The 21097-nt window shown below is 41.7% G+C and overlaps 1 pseudogene; it reads right to left on the bottom strand.

Moving 5' to 3' along the window:
* Positions 1-31: 31 nt before the first annotated feature.
* Positions 32-2097, bottom strand: LOC113313238 (annotated as a pseudogene).
* Positions 2098-21097: the final 19000 nt, after the last annotated feature.

Here is a 21097-nt window from a genome sequence, read left to right as displayed (position 1 = left end):
CTGAACACCTTCTACTTTTAACGCAATCTCACATTTCATATAGTCATAACACACGATAAACCATACATTAAGCATAAGCATGGTCAAGGAACATGTACCTTGACCATGAATCTTATTACAAACCCACACATACATCAAGGAAAGATCAAGTAACTAATAAAAATAGATAATTCAATCATTTAGAGATGATTTATTCTCGATATATGGATTAATCAAACTGGATTTCCATACCATCAATTGTACAAACCTCCATCCCATTTTCTGACTCTCTTGGTACCATAGTAACAACAATATCCTCATCATCTTCAGCCTCTAAATCTTCAAGCACATCGTTCAATGCTAACTTCAAAGGAGTCTTGATTACCTCATAATTGACCTCTTCTCCATGTGCATGTGGCACATTAGCCAAACTACCTGCGCATGCAGTTGAATCTATACCAGCATCACCATCGTAATTGATAAATACATCAAATTTTACAGGAGCACCTCTATAAAACTCAACACCGTTTAGAACCAACATCTCTTCTTTCTCTTGTTTTTCTTTCTTGCTTCGTTTCTTTGTAATTGGCCTCTTAACCAAAACTTGTACCGTCCCATCGACTGTTACAGGGAATGTTGTCGGGCGCACAGCATTTTTGTCCACCTTGTTTGTTGTAGGAGCTCTGGGATTTGTTTGCAGCCATGGAATTTTCACATCCTGATACTTGTACCTTAAATTATCTTGCTCCAAGGAATCTCTAACCTGCAAATGGTCGATAGATTCATTATTAGTAGTATAGCTGTTTGTTGTATATATTTAAGTGCAATGCTGGAATTAAAAAGTCGAGCAGAGATGGAACTAGAGAGTTAAACGTACCGTCACTCTCACGGCTTGCTTGTTCCCATCAAAGAAAATAAAACTTGAATTCAAGAAATCAGGATCGGTGAAATCCCGTCGTCTTCCTCCTAAACTCTTCCATATAGTCCACAATCGGTCAACATTCGAATGATGAGCGAAAAATATTGGATCCCTTGCTGCAGAATAGAAGTTACCCATGTCTTCCCTGTTTGGTTGTCTTGGATCTCCAGTCCAACGGTGAACTGGTCCATGGGGAACATTGTCAATCGTTCCTGCACCAGGAGCCGGTGGATCACCGGCTCGATACGGAGATCCTAAGAAAAGTGTGGGTATTTTTCCACCAGACACCACTTGTCGGTACATAGTAGTAAGGTTGTTATAAATCAGTTGTTCTGGAGGGAGATTAGTTTCGTCGACGCCGTTATAATTAAGATCAAGTAAAGCTGGTGGCTGATGTCGAGGGTCACGAAGTGGATCGTAAAGAGCAGAACGCGATTTGTATAGAAAGAAGGCATTTGCATACCAGCAGGAGAATCCCAGTTCCAGTATAGTAAAGCAAAAGTTGGATCACCAATTAGACTACCCAATATTTTCTCATGGAAGTAAAGATAGAATCTATGGAACGGAAAGAAAAGCCAGCATCTGTGAACTTGAATTTCCAAATTAGGATAACCGGCTAAAATTTGACTGTAAGCAGCATCACAATAAGCACAGTGGACATTAGCTTGCTGGTAAAAACTGCGCGGATCATCATCTGGCAGAGCTCTCATAAGTTCATAGGCTTTGTTAATTTTAGCGACATAAGCCTTATCAACTAAATGAGCAGCTGGACGAACCCGTAGAGGAGAATGACGGGATGGTGGTTCAAAATCGACGATGTTTGTGTTTGGTGGACAGCAATTTATTGATGGCGCACCAGGCGGAAGATTTGCTGGACCACAATCTGATAAATCAGGTGGAGGTATGGGAGCTGCAATAGCCATACGGCCGTCTGCACCAAACCGAGCTGATGTTGCACCATATAAACCTCCTAGACCAAGAAGCACATTTCTTCTGTCAATGAAACTGCTGCTAGTTTCATTTACAGTGTAATCTTCATCATGGTTTTTGTTACCTCTGCACTGGATAATCTTATGATGGTTATATATTTGTTTCCTAATTGCAGAAATCTGTGACGGCTTTTGAGATGAGCTAGGGAATGTAGAGAGAGACTTTGAAGAAGCAGTGGAAATGGAGTGAAGGGAAGAAAAAGAAGCCATAGCTTAGCTGTGGTTTGGATATTGAACAAAGTTTATGATCTTTGAAGCTTTTCATAGATAAAATTATACGTGGGACTTGGTAGGAATTTTTCTACTCTCTTCGTTACTTTTTAATAGGCCAGTTTCTATAAATAAATATTTCAAAAAACATAGGCCAGTTTTCTAATTGGGAAAGTCAAATGTTATTTTAATTTTCTGGGACCATTTTTCTTTTAATTTCTTTTGATGACAAGTGTTATGTTGACCATTTCACTTATTTCTTTGGCTGACAAGTGTCATGGGACCATTTCACTTCACTTCTTTTATTGACAAGTGTCTAGAGGACCACTTTCAATAATTAGTTCTCTTAATTTCCTTAATTTCTCATAAAAAGAAACTGGCCTATTAAAAAGTAATGGAGGGAGTATTTTCTTTTCCTTTCAATTCCAAAAAGTTTCTATGAATGGATCAAGCTACCATTTATTCACGTTGCGTGCCGGTACAACGAACTTTAATTCGTAGGTAATACTTTATTTTCATAGTCCTCTACAAAAATAAAAATTTGTTATGTACAGTGTGGTCTTATCCTACATTAATTTGAATTTCAATCGTCAAATTTCTTTTTTATTGAAATGCAAATCATATCACGCACACAATGAGCTAGACTTTCTTTTGGCAAAAGTGCTACTATATAAAATGAAAATTAGCACACAATTGGCTTTCATTCAGGATTCGTAAAAACAGGAAAAAAAATTTATGTCGAATTTGTTAGATATTATCATTTTAACATTTTCGAGTAGGCGACTACCGGCTATTTAACGTGTCAATTAGGGACATAGGACGGGATTTGTTCCATGGGGAAAAGTTGTCATGCATGGCTTGACTAACGTCCACGGATTTGATCAAAAGTATATAATGACATTGGTAATTATCAATCACCTATATTTAGTTGTTATTTGTATGTAAAGTTATGTTTAGGCATGCTTGATACTAAGCATAGTTATAGTATATCCTCATTAAAAAATCAATTAGTTGGTATAACATTGGGAGCGGGCCAAAGTGTAAGTAAATACATGTTGACGGAAAGAAGAATAACCTCCTTTACCAACTAGCCTAGAGTAACTTATGCATATTTCCATGCAAACTCCTAAGGTTGCACACAAACCTCCTTTACCAACATTTTCAACACTTGTAGCCAAATAGGCAATATATCCGATTTTCTTTACTTTTCCTTAGAATTAACCACTGATATTGGAGTGGTGGACTACTTTTTTCAGGCCTTTTGATTTACTTTTTACCGACTTCATCTTCTCCAGAAGTAGAAGTCAGAAGCAGAAATTATTTTGCTTCCTAAAAATTTAACTTTTCTGCTTCCAAAATTTGTTCTGAAAAATCATTACCAAACTGATTTTTGACTTTTCGACTTCCAAAAATTGAAAACCAACTTGTTAGTGTACATCCAAACACCTTATTAATCTATATTTTTCCGTCTCTTCCTAAGCCTTAACCACCTAATAGTCCTGCCACTGTTAGCTGTGCATGGTACATGGTACCTACCAAGCAAATTAAGGCAATTTCACTTTACATATATCTTGTTCTAGTTATAGGTTCAAGCCAACGGTGGAGTCTGCAGATTATTGTTGCATGCTTTTAGTTAAACTACAATGACCGATTAAAATGACCTTTTGAAATTATTTATTTACTAGATTGACAACATGAATGCGAGCCCCAATGGTTGTTGCCAGTTCCTTCTTTTGGTGGACTATAACATAAATTGCAACCACTTTTAAGTAATTACTTATTAGTTAGACAACAACTTTTGGATGAATTTCAATGAATTTACTTTCCAACGAATAGAATCAACTAAAAAAAGTGAGCGCGTATGTACATTCTCCTGCTTAATTTGATTTGATACTGACCAATTGTTGAGGTTTGTTAAGAGTAGTGTAGTTAGCTAATTTAGTCATTAATTAGTGGATCATGTAGAGGCGTATAGCAGCCGTAGAACAGGATAACCCGTCACTGTTACTTTTGCTTTGGCTTTTTACTTTCACTTGTAGTTGTCTTGTAACTGAAAATTATTTAAGCACGGATTTGAGAATCCGTTCCACGAGATAATTTTTGAACCATGTTATTCATGTGGCCCATTTTGGATATCATTGACACATTTTGGGATATACATAGTGGAGGTTTATTTCGGGTCACAAAACAAATTTCGTGCGACAATGACAGATTCTAGCAGGTCATGAAATAATTTTGGTGCACCCAAGGTGGTGCTTAATTATCATTTGTGTTCATGTAACAAGTTGTTGGTTACAATGTCATATTTTTGGTCAGAAGATAAGTTTTGGTCATCAAGAAACTTCTAAACTGAAGTGAAAATTTGGTCGCGGTATAGATTTTGTTTTAAATACCAAGTTCTTGGAATATGATGTAATATTTTGTGAAACAATTATACAGTAAAATCTCTATAAAAGAATACTCTATAAAAGCACTTTTTGAGCGCTGAATCATTCAGCGTTAAAAACACTTTTTGAGCGCTGAACCATTCAGCGTTTCAATCTCGCTGATAGTTGAACTGCGAGCACTTGTTAGGAGAAAGAACTATCAACTGCTAGTGCTAACTTTTTTCCCACATTTTTTCATGATTTGCAACACTTTTTGGCCAATCTAGCAGTTCAATCTTGCCCATAGGGGTTAGCCTAAGGGAATAAACTCCATAAATGAATAAAAAAGTCTGGTCGCAATTTGGCTTAATCTTAATAAAATTTACCTCTATATAAGAATAAACTCCATATAAGAATAATTTTATATGGTCCCAAAAATATTCTGAAACAAAGATTTTATTGTAGTCTCAGTTAGAATTAGGACACAAGCAAAATAAGAAAAGAAACTTGGCAACGAAGTAAAGTTTAAGCCACCGATATAATTGATTCTTCCCGTATTGTATTGGTTCATAATTGCAAGTGGTAGACCACAATGTAGAGTTTCTGTTACTAAATAAACTTACGCCATGAGATAAAATTTTAGTAATAACAATATAATTTAGTCCACAAATTAAGTGTAGATCTTGAGTCACGAGTTAATTTTAAATCATGGAGCATATAGTTCACGGTTTATATTTTGGGTCACATGCATGATGAGTTTAGCGTCGCATTGGTATATTTACATGATTATCGTTCTAAACATGATTTGATTCAATATACAAATCTATTTCGAGGTTCTCACATGATTTATCGTTTGTTTCTACTGATGTGAATGTTTATGATTAACTGATTGATTATTTTAAGTGGACAACTAAATATGTTTCTGTTTGAGGGTGAAAATGGTTTCTGCTGATTTTGGTAATTTCGGGTGTGTGGGTGAGAAACGAATTTAAACCCTAAACAATGTACTGTAAGGGAGTACTTTAGATTCGAGAGATCAATCTGTACAAGTCCGGCCTAAACCAAGAAATTGCCGTTCCAGACTTGCTTCTGTCACAAAGTGAAGAAGAATGAGTTGGTTTTGGGGAGGGAAGCAAAGAAAGTGTTGAGGCCAGAATAGTTGATTTTGGAAGAGTAGTTGTTTCACGACTTGTATCAGAAAGTAGGAAGCTAACAGATGGAAAGCTAGCAAATGTTTTCTGAGTGTTGTATTGCTCCTGACTGAACTTGTTGTTCGGTGGAAATAGATGGAAAGCTAGTATACCCATATTTACTAACCGCCTCATTCTTATTATACTTTCTTATAACGGGTGTAGTGTACGCCGCACGCTGTAAATCGCCAAACCAATACCCAAAGAGGATCCCCCAGTTTGTGATATGCGTTGATGTCTCGAGTGTTTTCGTGGAAAACATGTAGCATATTGTTGTCGTCTGGCAAGTCGAGCTTGGGAGACTTGCCGGCTTGGTGACCTTCGACGGTCGAGATTTTGCATCTTAAGAGGAAAGGTAGCCGTTGATCGTTGCGCGCCTTCGTTTTAGTAACCGCATATTGAAGGCCGTCATGGAATGGCACGGCAAGGTGGTTGGCATGCCACTAGCACATGTGGCATGGAATGCCTTGGCGCGGTTTGGCGTGGCCAAAACTAGAGTTTTGGGCCAAAGGTTACCATGCGTTGTCTGGCGACCTTGGACGGCTAGGATTTGCATCTGGGATTGAAGGGTGACCATTGATCGTCGCACGCCTTCGTTTTGGTAGCCGCATGGGGAAGGTCGGCATGGTATGGCCAAGGCAAATGGTGCGGATGGCTTGGCATAGTAGGGCCAAGGCTGAATGGTGCAACCGGCTTGGCATAATGGGGCCAAGACTGAATGGTGCGGCGGGCTAGGCATAGTGGGGCCAAGGCTGAATGGTGCGTCTGGCTTGGCATAGTGGGGTCAAGGCTGAATGGTGTGGCCGGCTTGGCATAGTAGGGCCAAGGGTTTGGCATGCCATTGGCGCATGGTGCGGCTAGCATGGTTAGGGCCAAGGCAAGGAGCGGTTGGCTTGGCATGTTATTGGCACATGTGGCATAGTCGGCATGCCTTGGCGCGGTTTAGGCGCGACCAAACTAGTTAAGGGTTTGACATACCGAAACCCTAATTAGCGCCCTTTACTAGAATCGTCGTAGAATTATCATACGGACTCGGATTTTGATGGTCCGGCCCTCCATCTGACCGGAAAAGAATTCTTTATCTCCCTACGAGGGAATATTTAGGTTTTGAGCTCGTTTGGGTGGTGAAAATAGCCTGACAGTAAAAACCAGGAAGAATTCAGGAGGCATGGCCATGCTATGATTTTGGCGTGACCAGGCTAGGATTTCGGCGTTGGGCCAAAGGTTACCATGCGTCGGCTAGCGACCTTGGACGGCTAAGATTTGCATCTTAGATTGGACAGTGGCCGTTGATTGCTGCACGCCTTCATTTTGGCAGCCGTGAAGGAAAGGCCGGCATGGCATGGTTTAGGCGTTTCCAAACCAGGATTTTGGCATAGTTTAGGCGCAGCCAAAAACCTAGGGTTTGGCATTAGTTTGGGCGCGGCCAAAATTGGGGCTTGGCATTGAGCCAAAGGTTACCACGCGTTGGCTGGCGACCTTGGACGTCTAAGATCTGCATCTCAGATGGAAGGGTGGTCGTTGATTGTTGCAATCTTTCGTTTTGGAAGCCAGCGGCATGTAGCGGGGCCGGCGTGCTTTGGCATGGAAACGTGGATGGCATGGTTAGCCATTGGCATGGTGGCGTGGATGGCATGGTTGGCATGCCTTGGCGCGGGGATGTGGCTGGCATGGTTTGCCATTGGCACATGTGGTGCGGCTGGCATGTTTGGCATGCCTTGGCGCGGTAGATGTGGCTGGCATGGTAGTGCGGCTTGTATGGTTGGCATGCCTTGGCACGGTAGATGTGGCTGGAATGGTTTTCCATTGGCACAGTGGTGCGGTTGGCATGGTTGGCATGCCTTGGCGCGGTAGATGTGGCTGGCATGATTTGCTATTGGCTCAGTGGTGCGGCTGGCATGGTTGGCATGCCTTGGCGCGGTAGATGTGGCTGGCATGGTTTGCCATTGGCACAGTGGTGCGGCTGGCATGGTTAGCATGCCTTGGCGCGGTAGATGTGGCTGGCATGGTTTGTCATTGGCATAGTGGTGCGACTGGCATGGTTGGCATGCCTTGGCGCGGTAGAATGAGAATTAGGGTTTTGATGATGTTAGTCAATGTTAAGGGTTCTGCCGTGGAACATGACCCGTGTAGAAAAAAGGCACCCCGGTAATTCTTACGTAAGCATGCTGATTGATTCAATAAATATACTAATGGTCATAATGACGTCATGTCGGATGTACAGTTTTACGATTTTAACCCTAAGCTAAAAACCACCATCAACATTAAGTCCCATGCTTAGCTCGGAACATGAGTGTTGTTGCGAGGTAAGCATAAGATGGTGACAGGCAAGGACAAAAATCGAAACGACAAGTCGTGAAAAGATGGTCAGGAAGGTCCGACTAACCTTTTTCGAGAGGTAAGGAGAGACTGTGCTTCCCGTGTTGGCGGCCTTACATGAATTGTACTGGTGGTGCAGACCGTGGAGCGGTGAGATGAAAATCGCCGGCTTACTCTGGTTATGCGTCATCTTGGCTGGGTTAGGGAACATCATGACGCTGGCTTGGCGAGTTGTTGGTGTTGGCGCGGCAAGTCATGGCGCGGACGGCTTGGCATGGTACGGCCATGGCAAGGCGCGATTTGGTGAGGCAAAGCATGCGCGGACGGCTTGGCGTGGTGGGGCCAAGGCATGGTGCGGACGGCTTGGCATGGTGATTTGTATTCGCGGGCCCAGTTGCCTCTTTTCCTTACTTGACTCAAATATGAATGGAGCTGTCAGCATCGGTCGACTTGGAATGGAGCCGTCAGCATCGGTCGACTTGGAATGGAGCCGTCAGCATCGGTCGACTTCGGATGGAGTCGTCAGCATCGGTAGGCTTGAAATAGAGCCGTCAGCATCGGTCGGCTTGGAATGGAGCCGCTAGCATTGGTAGACTTGGAATGGTGGAATGGTGATGACGCTGTAACTTCGGCTATCAAATGGTGGTGATGGCGCCTGACAACTTTGTCTAATTTAGAGTTTGGCATGCCGAAACCCTAATTAGCGCTCCTTAGTAGAGTCGTTGTAAAATTATCGTACGAACTCAGATTTTGACGGTCCGCCCATCCATCTGACTGGAAAAGAATTTCCTATCTCCTTAGGGAGGGAATATTTAGATTTTGAGCTCGTTCCGGAGGTGAAAACGGCCTGACAGTGAAACTCAGGAAGAATTCAGGAGGGATGTTGCGGGCCCGAGGTGGTATAGTCGCTTCCAGTCATCTATTCCCGTTCATGAAGCAAGAATGAATCTTCATTCTGTTCAAACTCTAGAAACTCCGTTTGCATGGAAAGAGGTTTCGACCCTTTTTTATTGCTCGTCTGGATCCGTGCTTTCGTCTTCAGTGTCTCTCCAATGGATTCCAAAATTTACCAAAACTCCACTGCATTCTTGGGATGAATGGATGGAATATATGTTCGGAAACGATCATGTCAGGGCTAATCTTGGGTATTGTTGTTGCATTGTCGACCATCCTTGACTATAGGTTGTTCAGTGTCTAGATCCTCTGATCGCCATGATGATATGTTGTGGATGATCGTATGGTAGAAATCTTCCGAAGACACAATTTGAAACAAATGAGTTGGGAGACATTCTGTCGCCATTGTGCTTCTATAAAGTCTTCAAGGACTTCGTTCCAAGAGACATCCTTCGAACCATCTTCTGAATCTTGGATTATCGTATGGAATGGGACGCGGTGAACAGTCCCCAGTTATACTTCCGTTTGATCCGATGGTCATGGACGAATATGTGAATGTATCTCTGTGGCGTTCTTTTGGAGTCTTCGGTGTATATGTACGGCTTCATGTTGAGAAATTTTTGCGTAAAAATCCGACAGTGATGACGTTGAAATTAGAAATAACCTGGTTGAGGGGAGTGAAAGCGTCCCATGTTGGCAGTCCCCATATATAGCGTACTTCCATTGCATCGCCTTGGATCCACGTCCACGGGATTTGATGCAAGCTTAATATATTCTTCTGGATGTGGATGTGATGCCGGGATGCTCAGAATACCACATGGATGAAATATTTTGGGTAGCGAAGAGGTAGAAAATGATAGAGTTATGTTGTTTGTCGTGACTCCCTATGTTTCTTCAGGGAACTGTTTCAGCCGCATCTCTGGAGTTTATCTCACGAATCTTTGATGGTCGTCGGGATGGACTGCGATGATCAGTGCCCAATCGCGCTTTTCTTTAGTTTATGAAGTTGTTTCCTCTGGGCAGGCTTGGGATCTGCCACGGTCTCGTAGAGTGTCGAAGGCGTCTTCTATACAGAGAGGTGATGCTATTCTTGCGCTGAACCCTTGAAGAGTAGATGACTTTGTTGTGGCCATGTCCTTTTGGTTGACTGTGTCACCTGAGCTTTGATAGTGAAGGGATTCTGTGTATATCCTCAGTCCCCAAGTATGGTTTACATGTTTCCATCTTTGTAGTGATTGCTGTTGTGGTGAAGCTCTGGCTGGTATCAACAAATGAGCGACAACAGTTCTTGGTAGCAGATGTAATCAGAAGAGACTGCATTGTCGTGGTAACAGAGTAGGTTGGCTGGAATTGTATGGGCATCCATGGTAGTATAAGGATTGGCTGGATGCGTTAGCGAGGGAACTGTCCATGATCACGAGTTTGGCGGGATGGATTTAAAGGCGGCCATAACTATGAATAATGGCTGGCTGTGATCATGATCCTTGACACAGGGAACGTGGTGGTATGACCCTTTGCAGGAAGAAGCGGCATTGAAGCAGCTCCGGCCCTTGGAGAGGATGTTGAAACTTAAAAAAGCCAAACGGACGTTGAAGTGAAGTGGCTGTTGGAGCGAACGTTGAAGCGGAGCGGCTGCGTTAATCAGTGTGTTGTCAAACTAGACACCCTTCAAGCGAACAATGGTTAGAAGTCCCCAGTTCCATTTATCAATCGTGCTTTCCAGGAGAGGTTAAGGTTTGGGAACGACTTCTCTGGTTGGAAACAACTGCTTCCCTGATGCAGTGCGGTTGAGGGATGTGAATATGTCTTGACGCTGCGCCTTGGGAAATACAGAATCTCACATAAGTGTTTCATCATAGACTGCACGATTTTGTGGGCGAAGTCCCCAGAAATCATGCATCTCCTGACAGGAAGAGAGTCTTTGTGAACTCATGGGGTTGTTGATTTTCTTTGCCTCGATTTTGGAAAAACCATTCCTGATCTTTACGTGTTATGAAATTGGGTTGCTGATTCCCTTCTACTGGGCGTTCAGAAACAACGCTGGGAAGATGCAAGCTGCTGTAATGATGCAAGTTGTAAGCGCTGGAAGGATGCAAGCTGCTGGTGCTGGGAAGATGCAAGTTGTTAGCGCTGGATCGACTTGGAATGGCCGCTGTCTTGGCACGACATTGGCTTGGCGTGGCGCGGACTGTTGGCTTGGCACGACGCTGGCTTGGCGCGCGGTAGCAATAAAGTGGTCAAGCATATTCCCGGTCTGTACTCCAGCGTTTCTCTTCCAATTTGTTTTCTTGTGTTGGTGTATACCCTAGCCATAGGTATGCCTTCCATAAACATGTAGAAATATTGTTCTTCCGAACTGGTGTAAACCTTAGCCGTTGGTATGTCATTCATAAACTTGTAGAAGTACTTGTTCTTCTCTTCGAACATCACCGTAGTAGTGTCGGTTACCTCATGAATAGTGACTGGTAATCGTTATTATGCAAAGTAGGTACGTACGGGTAGGTGACTGATTCCACGAAGAACTTGGCGTTATGGTTTCTCTGAGATCCAAAAGTTGAAGGCCGAGGTGACCAAAGGTCCTTCGGCGGACGTGGTCAAACAACAAGAAGCGGAGGTCGAAAGGCTGTCCAAAGAGTTGGAGCTGAAACAGGCGGTCCTCCAAATGACGAAGGATGCCTTCTTCGAGAAGAGAAAAACACCGTTGAATGGCTTCCTTTGAATGCACTTCTGTCTTCTGAAATTTTTTTTTTTCTTTTTTTTTTTTTGAAAGGCAAATGGAACACCTGGCTTATGGTTTTGATTTTCTGGATTTTTGGGTTGATAGACCAGTGTTACCTATAAGGGTTTCGGATTATTATTCTGGATGAACTGTTTTAGGATGATGCCGTTTTGGTTATGATTGTAAGTAACACAAACATCTCAGGGAAGATATGGAAACATGAACGTTGCGTGTCGGTAGATGAAATGGGATGAAACATAACATGGCTATCGGTTTTATCATTCCCGTGAAAACTTGAAATAGTAAACCATGTATTTTGTCTAGGAAAGACTTATTCGGGTTTTTGGATCTGCTAACGAAAACGAGTCAGGTGCAAGTCCGACTTTCGTCGGAAACACCGCGATTGTGGAAAGTCCCCCGTCGTCCCTGAGTCACTTGATGATCGAGTCGTCGATCCCTGAGCGGATCGTTTTGCTTTCAACTTTTTGGAAGTCTCCAGTCGCCCCTTGCCGCGTCAAGACTGGTTGGATCGTTCGATTTTAAACTCCAGGCAGTCCCCAGTCATCCCTTGCCGTGTCAAAATTGATAATCGGGTCGTATGGTAACTGAGTCGTCGATCCCTGAGCGGATCGCCTGCTTCTACCGTCTTGATGTCTGGGTCGAAGCATGAAATCGATGGCCGAAAATTGACATTGTAACCGAAAGATCAATCTCCCACTGTGGTCGCCAATTGTTTGAGGGTGAAAATGGTTTCTGCTGATTTTGATATTTTCGGGTGTGTGGGTGAGAAACGAATTTAAACCCTACACAATATACTGCAAGGGAGTACTTTAGATTCGAGAGATCAATCTGTACAAGTCCGGCCTAAACCAAGAAATGGCCGTTCCAGACTTGCTTCGGTCACAAAGTGAAGAAGAATGGGTTGGTTTTGGGGAGGGAAGCAAGGAAAGTGTTGAGGCCAGAATAGTTGATTCTGGAAGAGCAGTTGTTTCACGACTTGTATCAGAAAGTAGGAAGCTAACAGATGGAAATCTAGCAAATGTTTTCTGAGTGTTGTATTGCTCCTGACTGAACTCGTTGTTCGGTGGAAATAGGTAAGACCTATTTATACAAGTCGAAGTGAAACGTACTCTGGTCTCATTAAGAAATGGTAAATGGGTGAGTAAATGGGAGGAGGTGATGACCGGTCACGCTTGGAATTGATGTTCCATAAAAGAAAGCGTTTCACCATTACTTCCCATGTTTACTAACCACCCCATTCTTATTAAACTTTCTTATAATGGGCGTAGTGTACGCCGCACGCTGTAAACCTCCAAACCAATACCCAAAGAGGATCCCCCAGTTTGTGATATGCGTTGATGTCTCGAGTGTTTTTGTGGAAAACATGTAGCATATTGTTTTCGTCTGGCAAGTCGAGCTTGGGAGACTTACCGGCTTGGTGACCTTCGACGGTCGAGATTTTACATCTTGAGAGGAAAGGTAGCCGTTGATCGTTGCGCGCCTTCGTTTTGGTAACCGCATAGGGAAGGCCGTCATGGAATGGCGCGACAAGGTGGTTGGCATGCCACTGGCACATGTGGCATGGCATGCCTTGGCGCGGTTTGGCGTGGCCAAAACTAGGGTTTTGGGCCAAAGGTTACCATGCGTTGTCTGGCGATCTTGGACGGCTAGGATTTGCATCTGGTATTGAAGGGTGACCGTTGATCGTCGCACGCCTTCGTTTTGGTAGCCGCATGGGGAAGGCCGGCATGGTATGGCCAAGGCAAATGGTGTAGATGGCTTGGCATAGTAGGGCCAAGGCTGAATGGTGCGGCGGCTTGGCATAGTGGGGCCAAGGCTAAATGGTGCGGACGGCTTGGCATAGTGGGGCCAAGGATGAATGGTGCGGCCGGCTTGGCATATTAGGGCCAAGGGTTTGGTATGCCATTGGCACATGTGGCATGGTCGGCATGCTTTGGCGCGGTTTAGGCGCGACCAAACTAGTTAAGGGTTTGACATACTGAAACCCTAACTAGCGCCCTTTACTAGAATCGCCGTAGAATTCGCATACGGACTCGGATTTTGATCGTCCGCCCCTCCATCTGACCGGAAAGAATTATCTATCTCCCTCAAGGGAATATTTAGGTTTTGAGCTCGTTTGGGTGGTGAAAACAGCCCGACAGTAAAAACCAGGAAGAGTTCAGGAGGCATGGCGAGGCTAGGATTTTGGCGTGACCAGGCTAGGATTTTGGCGTTGGGCCAAAGGTTACCACGCGTCGGCTAGCGACCTTGGACGGCTAGCGAACAAATTACATTTAGAGTCCGCCACTTCTAGATAATTTACGAATAAAATATGGTTGTTGAAAGGTGGATTTAATTTTAGGTTCTACCCGCCTTAGCCACACCAAGTAACCTCACCATACTCATAATAGTAAGAGAGAGAATTGTCTTTCTATTGTACCTTGTCCTTTATTATATAGTCTTTCCCAAAAGCCCTTCTTTTTATTACCTCATGACACATGTCCTAACCTTTCTTAATTACTCCTAATGTCATTCCTTAATATGACCTCCTTCTTCCTTATCAATCCCTTCTTTGTCCTTCCTTCTTCGTGGATATTTTCCGTTTGGGCTTGGGTTTAGTCCCCAAGTCCTCATACCTTATGCCAAGCTCATCTCTATTCTTAGGGGCACCTCAAGCCCGTTAAAAGATGTTTTTTCATGTATCAACATTAGTCCCCTGAATATTGGGTCAATTACCAGATGATCCAATAGTCAAAAAATCTTTTTTGGGCGCCTCCCTTTATGATCCGTCAACGTGGGGGTTCTCCCCCATTTGTGGAGTCTATGATCGTGGGCGACGTTTAACCTCCCATCGTGCAACATTTCCTTCTTTCTTTCAGTTTCTGACGGTTATTATCCCCATGGCATAACTGCCACGTTCAATTCCTGGAGATCTCTATATATAGAGTTGTCAATTTGTTTTCCCTTTTATCTTTCTTCTTCTTCCTTTATTTCAAACGTACCCATACACTCGCTGTGTCTAGCAGTTCCGCCAGTAGTTCTTCATCTGAAGAGTCTAGTGAATCTGAAGAACCCAGGAACGAGGGTTCCGAAGAGACCGAGTACTCTGAGCAGGATGAAATTATCTTACCCGCCCCAGTAGACGGTAGATTATATACAATCGCGGAGTTTACGAGTGGGCCCGTTTTGAAGCGCGTTGAGGTTAAGAGAGCTCCAAACAGTACCGCGGATGGCCACTCATCGTGGCGACTACAATCTTCCTCTTATCGATATTCGGTCCAAATCAATGACTCATCTGGTGTGGCCACATTGGGCGTCTCACATACGCTCCAACCCCAGCCACGCTGCTGCCCTTCGGAGGGCGGGTATTGATGAAGCTATAAACTCGTCCCTTAAGAGGGAGGTGAATAGGTGCATCCGTGATATAACGTGGATTTTCTGCCGCTGGGCTCCTCCCATTCATACCCTTTTTACAGCGTGGGGAGAAGCAACCATTGTCTTAGAAGATGTAGTCGCTCTTACAGGGCTACCGATTCACGACAGTCATTCATATGATGAGGCGGCGGTCTACGGAATGCTGAATGATGAGGACAAAGAACTGTGTACTTATTTGCTGAAGTGTAAAGATGATTCCCGTCGTGAAATAGTACGGAAAAACCAGGTGCCATCGAAGCGAAACGAAGGAAAGGAGACCGTTGGCTTGGGTAAAAATGGGGCATCTTCGTCTGCTGTGAAGGGGAAATCCAAGTGGGTGGAAGAGAAGAAATCTCCTCCTACGCGCTCAACGGGTATTCGACTACTAACTAGCTCCATCCGTGCCTATGAGGCGGTTCATAGCTCGTCAGCTCCAACAGAGGTTGATTCTGAATGAGTTGTTAAAATCAATCGTCGTGCTTCTTTTCCTCTATGGTTAAAATACTGGGCTCCTCAGATAGTTAACGTGAAAGTGCTCCCCCTCAAGCGCAAAGAGAAGAATCCCCGTGCGGAGTTCGCTGCCTTTATCTTGTTTTGGCTTTTTCATGATGTGTTCGAATACAGTCCCCAGGATACCATTAAGGGTGAGCTTGTGCTAATGGCATTGTTGTTGTCTCGCGGTGTCTCTTTCCCGCTTGCGCCGATGTTCTTAGGTGGTTTGTACCGTCATCTTGATCCATTCTATCGGGATATTCAAACAGTAGGTTCATCTCACAATATCGAGACCTATATCCCGACTTCTTTCATGCAGGCGTGGTACTGGGAACATGTTCCCCCATGAGCGGCTGAGCCTAATGAACTTGCAATTCATCGTGAGGAAGACGTTAAGCAGGACGATGGTTCAGTTAAGAGGCTTCCCGTTGTTTACGATTACCCGCGAATGGCTCTTTGGAACTCAAAGGGGAAAATACCCAAGGGCGATCTTGGAAAGCACTTGGACGTGTCTAAGAATTTTGAACTGTTAGAGCATACCTCGGTGGAACCCACCAAGCGTTGGTATGTCAAGTTTGGTTGTCATATTTTATTGATCAAAACTCATATTAAGAGTCGCTTGATTATGTACTAGAGTCAACTTCGTATAGGTTAGCTTAAAAGTATTAGGATTTGAGACTTTACAAGTATTGCGAACACTTGAAGATGTGAAGAAGCAAGGAGCTACAATGACAACAATCATGCTTCCACTTGAGGTTAGTGATATTTGACTTGAACTGTTTCATTCCCTAACATATCTTTCAAGTCGTGCATGTTGAAAACAAAACTACGAAGCATATTTAAACTCTAGATAAACATTGTATTGAGGAATGAAATGCGAGGTTTATTGCTTAACCATTAAACTTTGTTCATAAGACATTGCCATACTCATTTGAATGCTATTGTGATTATGTATGGGTATGAGGTGAGGATTTCATCCTAGGGAAGAATGTTTTACATGTGTTCTAAGGAATTAAGTTCCTAAACTTGTTTGTGAATCGAAAAGGAAATAGCCAGGCGTTATTGGTTTTGTTATTCATTGTGTATCTTATGAACAACCAATATGTGTGATTGATTATAACCGTTCACGACTTGTTGTGTTCTTGGTAGAACTATTCACTATGTATTGGTATGACTTTTATTAGTGAAACCGTCTTAAGTAATCACCTGAGATGGTATGATCGGGTTTGTGATTTTTTGTCTGACCAAATATGGGAAAGGGGAACCGATCCTAGTAAGAGGTACAATACATCACAAAGAGGAACCGATCCTTGTATGAGGTGCAACAAGGTTTATAGCAGAAAGGGGAACCGATCCTATGAACATGTGCAACACGTTTTTAGGCAAAGGGGAACCGATCCTATGGACATGTGCAACACATATAAGTTAGATACCATATATATGTGGGGAACCGATCCTAGTACCTAGTCAACCGAATTTTGGAAAGCTAGTGTGATTATGCACAGTACTCACATGGAAGGTAGAACCGAAACTTGTTTTGGTAGAACCGTTAAACCCATGATTGTGATTGAATGTTATTTGATCAATCGCATAGTTCGTGAAAGTCAGATGAACCAATTCTAAACTTGTTTGGAAGTCTGGAAAATCGGTTTCAAGGTTGTAAGTGTGAAAGAGAACTTACAAAGTTAAGATGTCGACATACTTTGAACACGTGCTGTGAATGTTTATTTCTTTAATTGTTCAAAGTTATTCCTAAATATCTAAGGGAAGAGAATCCCAGGATCGAAACATAAATAAGTTAAGAATTTTTTTAGTTAAGGTAATTAACTTCATTTTGTAGGGAAATAAGAATTAGTAATGCGCATTTACTAATTAGAGTTTTTCCGAGAGATTTCGATCATTATTTTTGGACAGAGCATTTCCAGGAATTATGGAAATCGAATTTGTGCCTTAATGAATATCTTGAGAATATTTTCGGTTTTGGAAATTCCTTGGTGTCCAAACTTCCTTGTCTATAAATACTTGAAGTTTGCCTTTCTTGCAAACTAATCCTTCATAACAACAGACTTCCTCTTTGTTGTGTTGTTACTGGTGTAGCCGCCTATTCGGAGAGGAGAGTAACCTAATTAGGCGAAATCTCTTACGGCTGCTCAGTTTAAAGTCTTCTTTGGGATTGAGAAGCTCTAACGTGTACCGTTGGTGGGAAACTAGATAATTGTTGTTTATCATTTGTTTTCTTTGATTTGATTAACTAACGGTGGTTGAACTTTGATTGCACCTAGTTTGTTTATGCTTGAGAATCTTCTCTTCTGATATAATATTCACTCAACTAGTTTAGAGTTTCGACGGGGATTTTTAGACTGTTTTTAGTTCTAAAGACGATCTTGTGATAATCCACTGTTAACGGACTCCGTTCTGTGCGTGATTGATCACAAGAGATTCAAGTGATTGTGTGCTAGTGTTTATTGAAGATCTAAGAAGATTTTAAGACGAAGAAGATAGGGAAAATTTCTGATTTGTGGGTTCATAATCTTTGGTGTGCACAATACTTGTTTAGGTAAAAGAGGATCCAATTAATAATCGGTTTATCTTTGTGTTAGATTGGATTGATTAATTGAGTAGATCGGGATCAACACAATTCTTTGGAGTAATAGTGTTGTTGGCTTAATCTTAAACGATTACTTCGGTAATTGAACATAAGATAGATCTAAGAACCTGACGAAGGAGTTTATGTTAAGATAAACGGAAGATCATTTGTCCGACTCATATCACTTGGTTGAATAGAGTTGATACCAAACAGATTTGTTGTTCCTTTACTGTTTGGATTACGAACCAAAGGAATTGTTCCAAGTACGTGACTAAGGTCGGAGGCGTGGGAATACAGACGGAACTAGGTGAACTATAGGTTTAGTTGCTTGGTCTCAACTATACGAAGTTAGGTTTTAATTTTGTGTAGCGGATTAATCCTGAGAGTATTTAATTCTGGACAAGGTCCCGGGGTTTTTCTGCATTTGCGGTTTCCTCGTTAACAAAATCTTGTTGTGTCATTTACTTTATATTTCCATATTATAATTGTTTTATTATAATTAAAGTAAATTACACAAATGTTAATTCCTATTTACTTGATAAGTGAATCCTATTGTGTTTGGTTAAGTCCGAACCTTTTTATCAAGTAACATACTTCGTTGTTGTATTATCTCGATCTCGTATTTATAGACGATCACACGAAGTGTGAACCGATTAGTTGTATTGTTTCTACTCAGTCCATAGACAATCACTTTCGGAGAAAGGACTTATAGGTAGGAAATTTTTTAGCTTGAGGTATATTTGGGTACCCTTGCCTTTTCAATTGGTATCAGAGCAGGCAAACACGAAAAGATCTAACAATCTGTGTTTGGTGCGATCCAAACTATAAGAATTGAATCTAATGTCTGATTCAGTTAACGTTTTGCAAGAGTATGAATACTCAAAAGTTAAAGATGTTACTACTTCGTTGACTCATGATCCAGGAGTGACGAAAACATCTATGTCTATCTCTGATGAAAGAGAAGAAGTTGATAAAGAGTTGGTAAAACTCCTAAAGCCTATACAATCTCTGTCTTCTAAAGTACTTATTTTAAAGACAGAGTCAAATCTTCTTAAACGGGAGATCAGAGAAAAAGACATTCAACTGAATTGTCTAGCAAAAGAGAAAATAGATCTCACTGTCAAACTAGAGGCTCTTGGTAAATATCTTACAGATAAAGAGACACGTCCTATGATTCTAACTAATGATGCTGTTGTGATTTCTTCTGATGAGGAAACTAAAAGTCCTTGCTCGACTTTTACAGATTGTGACAAAACCGGTTTAATCACATCTGAAACAGATCAAGATGATGGTAGTTTGCCTAACTAAATCAAGTTGGAAGAGGATGAGAAACCAGCTTCTAGATCTACTGATGATCAAACGAAATCTTGTCCAAAGGAAACTTTGAACCGATTCCGTGGTAATTGTAAGGAATACAATTTTCAGTCACTTTTCAGTAAACTTATAATTCTTCAACATACGGTGGTAAAATTTTTTAAGGAAGTTTCTTGCCATAAAAACTGAAATATTATTCCTCAGTAGAAATACAGATTATACCACATCCCGATAAGATCAACTCAAAAGAGTCAGAGGAAAGAGTTGATAATCGCTTTTGGAAAAAGGTTCCTCCGCACCCATATCGAAACAGTTCTGGTTTTGATAAGGAACGACTTCAGAAGGAAGGGAAAGAGAGAATCTCTGCCAAAAGAAACAATCATGAATTTCATATAGTTGTTTCAGATAATCATGCTAATGTGGATCATAAGGAAGTCCTTAGAATGAGAAAATCTTATGAAAATCTCATTGAAAGAATTAAGAGAGATTTATCTATCTCTGAAAATTCTCACATTAGTACATTTTCTCCACATGATCATATCTCTCTAGTTAGAAAAGATCATCGTCTTGGGAGAAAATATTTTGGGCAAAAATTCCCAAAGAGAAACATGAATTATGTTTCTGATATTCACTGTAAGCTGGAAAAAGCTTACTCCGATACAACTTGGTTGTATCATAATTGTGCATTCTCATCTCTTTCGTGCTCATAAACTTGGATGGGAAAGGCACAATAAAACAGGAGCACATTTGTTTTGTGTAGTTGTTTATCAAAAAAAAAAAATCTGTGACAGTATATGGGTACCTGCGAATCCATGGTTGTCAGAAAAATGTTCATGTTTAACATGATCTTTAAAAAATAGGTTTTATTTAGAATTTTCGAATTTTAATAAACCTTCCTGCTTGAGAAATTCGGACTAAGGAAACGAAATATATTCTTTTATATTTTCGGATTCTCCAGAGGTCTTCTGGTCCGAAAGTTGTCTCTTTTAAAAGGAGAAACTTTCTCTTACCTGTATTCGGAAACCCTGATCAATCCTTTTATATTTATTTATTCATAACCGAGCATTCCTCCAATAACTCGCAGTGTCTCAAAGGATAATAAGGAGGAGACTCAAAAGCTTAAGGATTGTCAAGGAATCAATACATAGAGGAAGAAGAAGAGCATATCAAATATCATGTCTGACTATGATTCTGATAGTTCAGTTGGATCACAAGATGAGTCATGTCTGTTGGCCTACAACAAACAAGATCCAACCAAAACCCAATGGATTCGTTCTGATAGTATGTAGTTGCAGGAAATCCTACACTACACCCCTCATATGATTTCATTATTGATCAACTCATTTTTAGGTTAACACTCTTAATTTTATTGATTAATTTTTGAATGTTCTTACAAGAAAGATAAATAAATCAAGAATGAACTCTTCTCTAAACTTTCTCTCTCCTATTTACTTGTTTCCTACCCCAAAAAAGATCTCTCCTCACCTTTCCAACTCGAATGACTATTTATAAGGAAATACATAGTGGATGACAGCTAATCTGTCCTTTATTTTGGGATATGGTTTGCGACATTCTCGCAACCTTACAAATGTTCACTTCGAAAGCTCTCTTATTTTCGCAAGACTATCATACCTTTCTCATGATCCTTGCTGACGTCGTTTCTGAAATTGTTCTGCGACGCTATTGTGCAATACCATTGATAATT

This window comes from Papaver somniferum, chromosome 9 (assembly GCF_003573695.1).
Source record: "Papaver somniferum cultivar HN1 chromosome 9, ASM357369v1, whole genome shotgun sequence".
NCBI lineage: Eukaryota > Viridiplantae > Streptophyta > Magnoliopsida > Ranunculales > Papaveraceae > Papaver > Papaver somniferum.
This window is presented reverse-complemented; position numbering and strand designations above follow the sequence as displayed.